This window comes from Miscanthus floridulus, unplaced genomic scaffold (genome assembly GCF_019320115.1).
Source record: "Miscanthus floridulus cultivar M001 unplaced genomic scaffold, ASM1932011v1 os_2732_1_2, whole genome shotgun sequence".
NCBI lineage: Eukaryota > Viridiplantae > Streptophyta > Magnoliopsida > Poales > Poaceae > Miscanthus > Miscanthus floridulus.
The window spans coordinates 22,635-33,479 of NW_027098478.1; the positions used below are offsets into that span (position 1 = coordinate 22,635).

The 10,845-nt window shown below is 42.8% G+C and overlaps 1 pseudogene; it reads left to right on the forward strand.

Moving 5' to 3' along the window:
- Positions 1-6,188: 6,188 nt before the first annotated feature.
- On the forward strand, positions 6,189-9,045 carry LOC136535374 (serine carboxypeptidase-like 45; annotated as a pseudogene).
- The last annotated feature ends 1,800 nt before the right edge of the window (positions 9,046-10,845 follow it).

Sequence of the window (10,845 nt, forward strand, 5' to 3'; positions counted from 1 at the left end):
TCGAGAGAGCCTATCTTAATATGAGCGGGCGGCCGGCGGCCATGACGCGCCGGCGTTTGTGGCGCGACCAGAGTGGGCGGACGCGTGCGGCGCGGGCGGGCTGCCGGCGGGGCTCTACGCGGCTTGCAGGACCGGTCCACGGCCCCGGTCTTCGCCACGTCAGCCTCCTACCGCGCCACCATGCATGGCGCGGCACAGGCGATTTGCCGCACCATGGCAATAGACGCGGCCAAAAGTGTTAGTTTTGAAGAAAAAAACAGTTTCAGAATTTAAAATTAGTTTAAAAAAAAGTATTAAAATTAAAAAAAAATCGCAGCTGCCATGCCATGCCGGAGTGCCTGGAGAGCGATCGGCTTTTGTCAGTCATCCAGAGGCAGAGCGGCAGAGGCAAAGGCCGGGCACACAGAGCGCTGACGCAGTGTTCTTCAGTCTTGACTGTTCACCCCCATCATATCATATGATTCATGGCGGTCCGGTGCCTGCGCCACGTCCTACGCGCATGTCAGAGGCTGCTTTCAGTCGCGTCGCGCAAGGCAAGGCGCAATGGCAAAGCGGATCGGCAATTCGGATCCTCGGACCTGCTGCCTGCTAATTGCCTTGCAAACTTCGAGTTGTAGTAGTATCATCCATCTGTGTCTCTGTGTGTGTGGGACTGTGGGGACGTGGCTCCCTGTCAATCGGCTTTGTGTTCCAAATCATGGCAGCAAAAGCACCGAGACTGAGATGATTTGGTACCACACCACAGTGCCTTCCCCGGTCTAACGCCTGGCTAACCTAACTACAGCCTGTCATCTAGGTCAAATACAACATTGGCTTATTTCTATAGGAAGTTACTAGTACTGCTGGGTGCCGCTCTGGTCCGTTCGCTTCGCTGAAAAAATAAGTTTATTGCGAAACAAAAACATTATATCTGACTTAAAAAAAATAAACTAAAAAATCCGGAATATAAGACAAGCAAATAGGGCCCTGATTCTCTCGTTACGTTTGCTCAGCAGAGCATAGGGATGCAATATGCAACGGGGCAACTGCTGCTGGCCTGTTTGTCCAGGCGTCTGCGTTTGTTTCTAGCTCCATGCACCACAGATTGATAAAAAAAAATCCTACGAGTTGCGACGATGCAATGACCACTTGCACACATGCCGTGTGCACTAGTGCAGCGCGCTAGCGACTGATAGGCATGCATTCGATAACACTGTCTATATGTATGGTGTTGTCAACATCACACAACACACATCTATGTATACTAGTCTATAGTCGGTACTGATCATGGTGCACAGTGACAGAGGCAGGATTTCAAACTTGGTTATTCCCACTTTCACATAAAAAAAATCGAATTCATAGATTTAAAAAAGAAGTCACAAAATAGTCAAATAACAGATTATTTAGCTAATCAGCTCTAAATGCATGAAACAAACTATTAAGAGAACATACAAAATACTATAACGTTGCTTTAACCTTGTGATTCTTCATGGCTTGGAAGCGGTTGATGATGTCTTTGTCGTTGTAGAAAGAACTCCCGCTCAATAAATGTAACCAAGCAATCATTCAAGTATTGATCCCCAATCTTATTTCTCAATTTGTTCTTCACATAATTCATGATAGAAAAGACTCTTTCAACACTAGCAGTTGCTACTGGAAGCACTAGCACCAATTTGGGAAGCATGTAAACAACTTTATGTCTTTCATGCTTGTTTGTATCAGCAAGCTTAATTAATGGAAAGCTCAGCAAGACTTCTCATATTTCTAAACCTTTCATCATTGTGCATGTCAGTAATGTACAAATTAAGTTGAGCTGCAAGATGGAGCAACTCTAAGCTTGAGAAATCCTTAGGATAAAATCTAGCAAGCTTAACCAATTTGTTTTTGTCAAAAGCAGCAAATGAATCGATATGACTTAATGAAGCCATCCAAATAAGCAATTTTCTGTTTACCTCATCAAACCTTTCATTAAGCTCCTGAAGCTACCTATCAATGACACTTAAGGCATGTCAACACACAAATGATGGCGATTCTTGAACTTGATAAAGATTCTCCTATCTCTTCCTACAGCCCTGTAGAATGTGTCCATATAGATAATTTGATTTTATTCTTGAAATAGAATGAGTCCACTTCTTTAAGGAAATCCTCCCACCCAGTATCCTACTACAATTGATGCATTTGCAGCTTGGTCAAAGAAATGAGTTCTACTGCATTGACAATATCTTGATCCTTCTTCTGCAAGGCATGATTCAAATTTGCCATGAACCCTAGTACTGTTTGCATCAAATGTGCCATGAAAACAAACCCATATGACTGAAATATTGTCAACATCAACATTGTTTGTGCCTGTGAGTACTCAGCACTTTAAGAGCGATCATTGCCAACCTTTATGAGAACTTTCCGAACTGAAGGATACAAAGATATAAGATTCATAACGGTTTTATAGTGAGATCCCCAATGAGTATCTCGAGGCCTTCCCAAACCCATTTCTGGGTTCAAACCCTTTCCGGTTTCAATGTCACCCAATTCTAGAGTTTCTACAATTCTATGAGCTTGTGCTACTCGAAGCATTTGTGTCATCTTACAAGAAATTTCCAATAAGGTTCAACAAAAATATATCTTGATCAAAGAACCAAACACAGTCCGGGTTTTCCTTAATTAGCAATTGCCATAAGAGTTAACTAAAGTTGATTTGCAAAGCAATTAACATAGTAAGCATATGGACAATCATTCATAATGAGTTTCTTGAGACCATTAGCATGACCCTTCATGTTACTAACTCCATCATAGCCTTGTCCATGTACCATAGACAAGCTCAATGAATGCTCCATCAACAATTTCTCAATTGCGGTTTTAAGTGTCAAAGAAGTAGAATTCTTGACATGAACAACACCTAGGAACATCTCAACTACCCTTCCCTTTTTGTCAACATACTGCAAACAAAGAGCTAGATGTTCATTTTGGTAGACACCACTAGTTTCATTGGCAAGTATTGCAAAATATTCACCATCAAGATCTTTCATGGCAAAACAATTAGCTATATGTCTTTGTATTCCAAGTGTAGTCAACTTACAATTTTTTGAGGCATTGTTCAAAACCACCTTAGCAACCTCTTCAAAGTTTTTAGCTAGCATATTTAACAGCTCAAGGAAATTTCCTTTTATTAAGTGAACTTTGGCTTTCATCATGTCCACTAGAAGCTAAACCTTGATGCAAAAGAATCTTGACACATTTACATAATATGACAAACAGGACATATAAAGAGCCTTTTCCTTATGATTTACTACAACAAACTTTTCAACAATTGTTGCTTTAGGTGTAATGAAGGAATTATATCTCTCTTGAGCCATAGTGTGAAAACTAGTCATAGCTCCACAATGTTTAGTAATCCTCTTTTTTATGTGCCAGTTTCTAACCCCCCCCTTTCACAAAAGCATCTCCACCAGAACTATTAATTTTATGCTTGAACAAATAGCAAACAAAACAGAATGTGGCATCTTTCTCAATATAGTTTCTAAGTGCACTAGTTATCCTGCCACACAACTACATAAGTGATTTGCCGATGAGCTGAGGCATGAGATTTATTAAAGAGAAAGAGGAAAAAACAAATAAAATCATCTCTAAACAAGAAACCATGTCTTCCAATGCATCGAGGTGAGAAGAAACCATCCAAAGACGCATGGAACTGGATAATAACAACAATCTAAAATATCTATCGTCCAAAAATAAACACCGAAAACTGTAGGATTCATAACAACGGTCCAAAATAGAATTTGTTTAACACGAGAGGAACTGGATAATTTCTTACTACCAAACTACGCACTCGTCTAAATTTCTTCTTGCCGCAAATAGCTATCGTCAAACTAGAAAGGAACCCCCATCGTCAAAACTCAAAACACAAAGCGAAAAACGACCCGTTGGATGCCCTCGGGATTACCAGTCCTGCGTAAACATCATTCCTGGAGTAGCCGCAGAGGGCTGCAGGTAAAAGAGCAGCTTTTACTTTTTTATCGTCCGACAGGATAACAGGGCTATTAGCAAGCGACAACACTGTAAACCACCGTCAATTACTGTAACACGAGCTGACTCTGACGGCGATACCTCTTTTTCTCCGGCCACTGCCGAAGAGGACGAGCCGTGGGCCCGCCCGGCTGGTCACATGCATGCGAGCGAATGCGATGATGACGTGGCCACCAGATCCAATAGTTTTTACTTTCCTAGTAGTATGCGCCGCCCACCTGCAGTGCGTGAAAAATACTGGGCCCACGCCGTACGCAGCACGCCTGCGCTGAGCTACGGCTAACCGTATGGATGGATCCCGGTACCGGACCGGATGGCCTCTTTATACCATGGTGTTAAAGGACCTTTACTGCTTTTTTTGCGGTCATGCCATGAATTCTCTTTCCAAAGTTTTCTTAAAAAAACGAAAAAAAAAGTTTTGCCAACGGCCTTAGTCAAGTATACAAGTGCTTTTTTTGTTTTTTTTTTTGTTTTTACCAAAATAGGGGTTTTCAAAACACACACACACACAAAAGATAAGCTCAGTATGAACCTGCGTGCCCACCTCTTTTATGCCATCTGGGTAAGCCAAGATGTAACTTTTAGCATAGCACACAGCATTGTTTTTTGAGGCCATGCTATCAAAGCTGCACATATCATACTCCTGTATTATACTTGTTTAAATTATTCAAATTGATCAAAAAAGGATCTATTCAGGTAATATATTATGATATAAACCATGGCTTACTAAACCGTTTTTAGACTTTTTTCATAATTGAAAAATTAATGATGTTTTCCCATTAAAATGGTGTTTTGTTTTCACATGTGTTTCTTATCATGTAAAGACACTTCAACCCAGTTTTTTTTTCTTGTAAGAATGTTCACATAATTGTAGTCATTGATATTTATATATACACTTAGCCAAAAAAAAGTTTTTTTAAAAAAAATGACTCAATCTAAACCCAAAAATGCATCCCTTTTGGATGGAGGTAGTACTTATTTTGGGCATATCTTGATATGGATATGTAAGTTTGTTGTTAGAAATGCATATATTCAAGTTTAAAGGTACCAAGTTGTAGTTTGCAAATTCAAAATGATGTAAACATGAAAAGAGTGACATATAGACTCGTGTCACATTTTACTCTAGATTACATATCTGATCTCATCGCCTTCCCAATATCCATAACAATCCGATAGCACCAATCCAAACCTCGTCTAAACACCGATATGGTACAATTTCTTGACTAAATCAGCATGTTTATATGATAACACTGTCGAGTTCTTTTATTGATAAAGATAAAATCCATCTGAAAACTGAATTTCCATCTGTTTTCAAAAGTAACACGCTCCTGAAGTATTAGTACTAGTTAGGGGTGTTTTCAAAAGTAACACGCTCCTGAAGTATTAGTACTAGTTAGGGGGTGTTTGGTTCCTACAGGAAAATTTTAGTTCCTGTCCCATCGGATGTTTGGACACATGCATGAAGTATTAAATATAAACGAAAAAAATAACTAATTGCACAGATTGTGGCTAATTTGCGAGACGAATTTTTTAAGCCTAATTAGTCCATGATTTGACAATGTGGTGCTACAGTAAGTATGTGCTAATGGCGGATTAATTAGGCTTAATAAATTCGTCTCGTAAATTAGTCTCCACCTATGTAATTAGTTTTATAATTAACTCATATTTAGTTCTCCTAAATAGCATCCGAACGTCCGATGTGACATGAACTAAAATTTAGTCCATAGAACCAAACACCCCCTTAGAGGTACATCTCCAAGTCGGAGAAGAAAAAATAAACTCGGAGAGGACTCTTCACACAAGAAACTTATTACTTGGAGAGCTTCCCAGCCTCCAACCACCTTTCTCCCGCTGGTTCTCCTGCATAAAGTCTACCGAAATGCAGTGAAAAGCGGATGAAAACTGAAAAAAAATTGCCCTGACGTGTACCCACCATGTTATGTCAAGGTCGCTGAGATGAATGGAAAAAAAAACAGCAAGGCTGCCTTTCACTCATCAGTGAAGCGAAAAATATATGATACAGATTAGTGCACAACAAACACCGACGATCATCTAACATCTTTGTGGCACTAAACGAGGTTTACTGAAAAGCAAGAATGTCCACACACACTTCACCACCTACACATGTCAGACCTATTTATTGCCATCTACTGCATCCGTTTTCACCTCACCACCCTGCAGCTGCTACAGCTGCACCTGCAGCGTTCACTCACTCCCCTGGTCTCCTCTCCTCTCTCTCTCTCTCTCTCTCCGACGACACAACCGAGCCGAACATGCAGGTGCGCAGCAGGGACGCCACCACCGTTGCGGCAGCAGTGGTGTGCGCAGCTGTGCTGCTGCTCGGCGACGCCTGGGCCGTCTCGGCGCAGGCGGCGTCGGCTGCGGCGGCGGCGGAGGACAAGATAAGCGCCCTGCCGGGGCAGCCGCCGGTGGGCTTCGCACAGTACTCCGGTAACATCCCGGTGGACGCCGCGGGGAAGCGCTCCCTCTTCTACTACTTCGCCGAGGCGGAGGCGGATCCGGCGGCCAAGCCGCTCGTGCTCTGGCTCAATGGAGGTAAACTTTTCGTTTGATTGTCGGCACAACTATGTCACTGATTCACTGTGCATGCTGCTGCATTATTGCTTGCACCCTGCTCTGCTGTGGATGATGTTAATGGTGTGGGGGGGGGGGGGGGGGGGGGGGGGGATAAGGAGAAGGGAGCTCAGTTTTCAGTGCAAATGCACCTGTGGCCAAATATTTTGTCTTGTTCAGTCCCTACTCCCAAAACAACCATTATAAAAAGATCTCATTTGTTTAGCAATAGATATACTAGAGAGTTTAAAAGTGGGCTTGTGATTTTAGTAATTTTAAGAAAGTATTCCAATTGAACTTGTGCAATGAAAATAGTTTGCAAATAAGGAAAGCAAAAGGCTCCTAGCATCTTTTGCTCTTTATTTAGGGAGGGAGGGTATAGGATGAAATCAGATTCCCTCTAGGATGACCTCCTTGTCCCCTCTCTTTGTTGTTTTCTGTTCTGCTGCCAATGCAATTTTTTTTGGAGAGAGATTATGTTGATTCCCATGCATGTGAATGTAGGGCCTGGCTGTTCATCCGTGGGAGTGGGGGCCTTCTCAGAGAATGGGCCGTTCAGGCCTAGTGGCAATGCACTAGTAAGGAATGAGTATAGCTGGAACAAAGGTGAGCATTTCTTGCAAGTTGCAGTAACTGTACCAAAGCAAAACTTTTGGTATCCTTTGTGGTTGGTCCTTCTTTTTTGGTGAAAGAAGGCCAGAAAATTAGGAGGTAGTATTAACTTCCCTTTTGGTACCTGTTTGTTGTTGTTTCAGAGGCCAATATGCTGTATTTGGAGAGCCCTGCAGGGGTTGGCTTTTCCTACTCCACTGATCCTGCCTTCTATGAGGGTGTTGGTGACAGCATGACAGGTGACCTCTATGTTTACCAAATCATAGATCATTTCATTTCTCTTTCTGTAGATTTTTTTTTTAATTGCAGACCAATATAATTCTTCTTTGGGTGTTTTGAATTTCTGAAGCCAGAGACAATCTGAAGTTCTTGCAAGGCTGGTTTGCCAAGTTCCCGCAGTACAAGGGCAGGGACCTGTATATTACAGGAGAGAGCTATGCTGGTAAAGCCATTTGAATCCAGTATTTTAGCATCTGAATTTGTCACTTTATAGTTCATCTCCTGAATTAGCAGGATGTTTCTCTTTTCAGGCCACTATGTTCCACAATTAGCCCAGCGCATGGTAGAGTTGAACAAGAAGGAGAAGCTATTCAATCTGAAAGGCATTGCTGTAAGCAATTACTGACAGGCTTTGCAAACTACAGTAATCTTGTGAAACAAACCTTTTTTTCACCGTCATTTGATATCCCTACAAAATAATAGCTTGGCAATCCGGTGCTGGAATTCTCCACGGATTTCAACTCGCGGGCCGAGTTCTTCTGGTCGCACGGCCTGATATCGGATTCCACGTACAACATCTTCACGACGGTGTGCAACTACTCGCGGTACGTGAGCGAGTACTACCACGGCTCCCTGAGCACGGCCTGTGACAGGGTGATGAGCCAGGTGACGAGGGAGACCAGCAGGTTCGTCGACAAGTACGACGTCACCCTGGACGTCTGCATCTCGTCGGTGCTCATGCAGTCCCAGATCCTCGCCCCGCAGGTCAGGCCGTCAGGGTCAGGGTATTGGCATTAATCGCCATGGTTCAGGTTCAGCATATACTGTATGTTGTGTTGCCTGATATTGTATTTTCTTGTGCTGAATGATGACGCATGCAATGCAGCAAGGGAGCAGGGAGCTGGACGTGTGCGTGGAGGACGAGACGATGAACTACCTGAACCGGAAGGACGTGCAGCAGGCCATGCACGCGCGCCTCATCAACGGCGTGCAGAGGTGGACGGTCTGCAGCAGGTGAAGTGAAGCATAGCACACATACTCTGTCTGAACCTGCTCTCTGAATCAGAGACTGTGTGCTTTTATTTCTTGATGATTGATGAAGATTGACGGATTGATGGATAACAGTGTTCTGGAGTACAAGCAGCTGGACCTGCAGATCCCGACCGTCAACATCGTGGGCGCGCTGGTGATGTCGGGCATCCCCGTGCTGGTGTACAGCGGCGACCAGGACTCGGTGATCCCGCTGACAGGGCAGCAGGACCCTGGTGAGCCGGCTGGCGAGCAGGCTCCGCCTCAACACCACGGCGCCGTACCGGGCCTGGTTCCAGGGGAAGCAGGTGGGCGGGTGGACGCAGGTGTTCGGCGGCGGCGCGCTGTCCTTCGCCACGGTGCGCGGCGCGTCCCACGAAGCGCCATTCTCGCAGCCGGAGCGCTCGCTCGGGCTCTTCAGGGCCTTCCTCGCCGGACAGCAGCTGCCGGAATCGTTCCAGTGACGGAACGTCTCCAAGTTGGAGGGGGAGCCACTTCCTCGTGTACTCCTATCCTAGTGTTGGAAGTGTGCAGTGCTGGTAACGCTGGTTGCGTTGCATGTGTCGTCATCCGGCCGCTTGAGACTGGCAAACCCAATTTGGTTCTTCTCCAAGTGTAATCAGGATAATAATATCATTGAAGAAAGGGATGAGAATGTATTGCCAGATATGTTGTAGAGATGGCTTTGGTAAATGCCAAGTACTGCAACCCTAACAAAGGTGCCGCGCGGCATGGCTGCGACGGAGCTCGCTCGCTTGCGATGAAGCGAAGGAACGCTTGTCCTAGGTGGGACGACTCTGTCTCTGAAAGAAGAGGGACGGAAGGCATAAGCATATTTCTTAGTGGGACGTCTCTCAATCTACCGGCTTGTTCTAGAACCAAGCAATATCTCGAAATGAATATTCTACCTAGGATGTTCCCGTCTCTCGAACCAAACACTACCTAGTGAATGGCGGTAGCATGTCGTCGTTTTCAACCCTAACAGGTTAGGGATGTCCACCCAAAACGAAGTGAATAAGTGAATAGGAAAAACGATGGCAGCATCCCCTAATTCCATAATGGATTACAGTACGTTCCAAATTTTGATCAGATCAAGATTTGCAGAGACTTCTAAGCTTCATACAAGATGTACTAGGATAGTTCAGCTATGGTTGAGATATACTAGGTCGGTTTGGTCACCTTATAGAGTTTATATCTAATATTAAAGAGGGAAAATTCTAGTGCAACATGCAGTTATTAATTGCATGGCAGCATTTTGGGAAATTGGCATGAGCTATGAAGTTATCACTGCTGCAACATACAAGCATCTTTGCTAGTTCAAATAAAATCCAAAGTCCAATTCTACCACAATACCAAATGGCTAATGTCAATCCAATTACTTTTAAATCCAAAGTCCAATTCTACAGCAATACAAAATGACCCTATCTGAATCAGTGTGTGCTGGTGTTTCTATCGGTTGCTTATCTGAATCAGCTTACGCTAGCGACACTTTCGGTGAGATTTTCCTATTTGGATCAGATTGTCCTAGTGCTGCTGCATTCAAGTGTGAATCAGATCAGAATTTATATAGTGCTGGTTCATTGCTTCTACTTGTTGGCCATAATCCGAATGCACATTTGATCACAACTCAGTGACGTTTTTTTTTTTTTTTGACGAGGAATGAAGCAATTTATGTTGTGTCTAGCGTCTAGCCTATGAGGGCCTATTTGGAACAAATGAGTCAAAAATAAAGGAATGAAAAATATATATATGAACATGATATGGGACTTCAAAACACAGGAATAGCAAGTTTCATGTTTGAAGCACATGAATCTATAACATATAGGAATCATGATATTTTAGTCAAATACTAATACGAATCATATTTAAGTGATAACAAATTAAGATGAGCAAACAATAAAATAAAAGGTGGCCCTCTTATCCATTCTACGTGTATGTTTTTGCTACTACCTCCGCCCTTAGAAGAATGTGTTGTGTTTGTCAAAATAGTTTAAGTTTGACCAAGTTTAAAGTGACTATTATACATTTATGTTTCAAAATTGATTTGTTAAAAAAAATATATTCCATAATTGATCTAATAATACTTATTTCGTATTTTAAATGTTAGTATTTTTTATATAGTCAAACTCAAAAGTATTTGACTTCTCGATAAATGATGATTGCATTCTTTTCTGGACGAATGTAGTACCTCTTAGATATTTAGCGGTGTTTGGATCCCTAGACTAAAGTTAGTCCATGTCACATCGGATGTTCGGATGCTAACTAAGGATTAAACATGAGCTAATTATAAAACTAATTGCACAGGAGTAGACTCATTAGCGAGACGAATCTATTGAGCCTAATTAATTCATGATTAACACATGTTTACTATAGCACCATATTGTCAAATCATAGGACTACTTAGGCTTAATA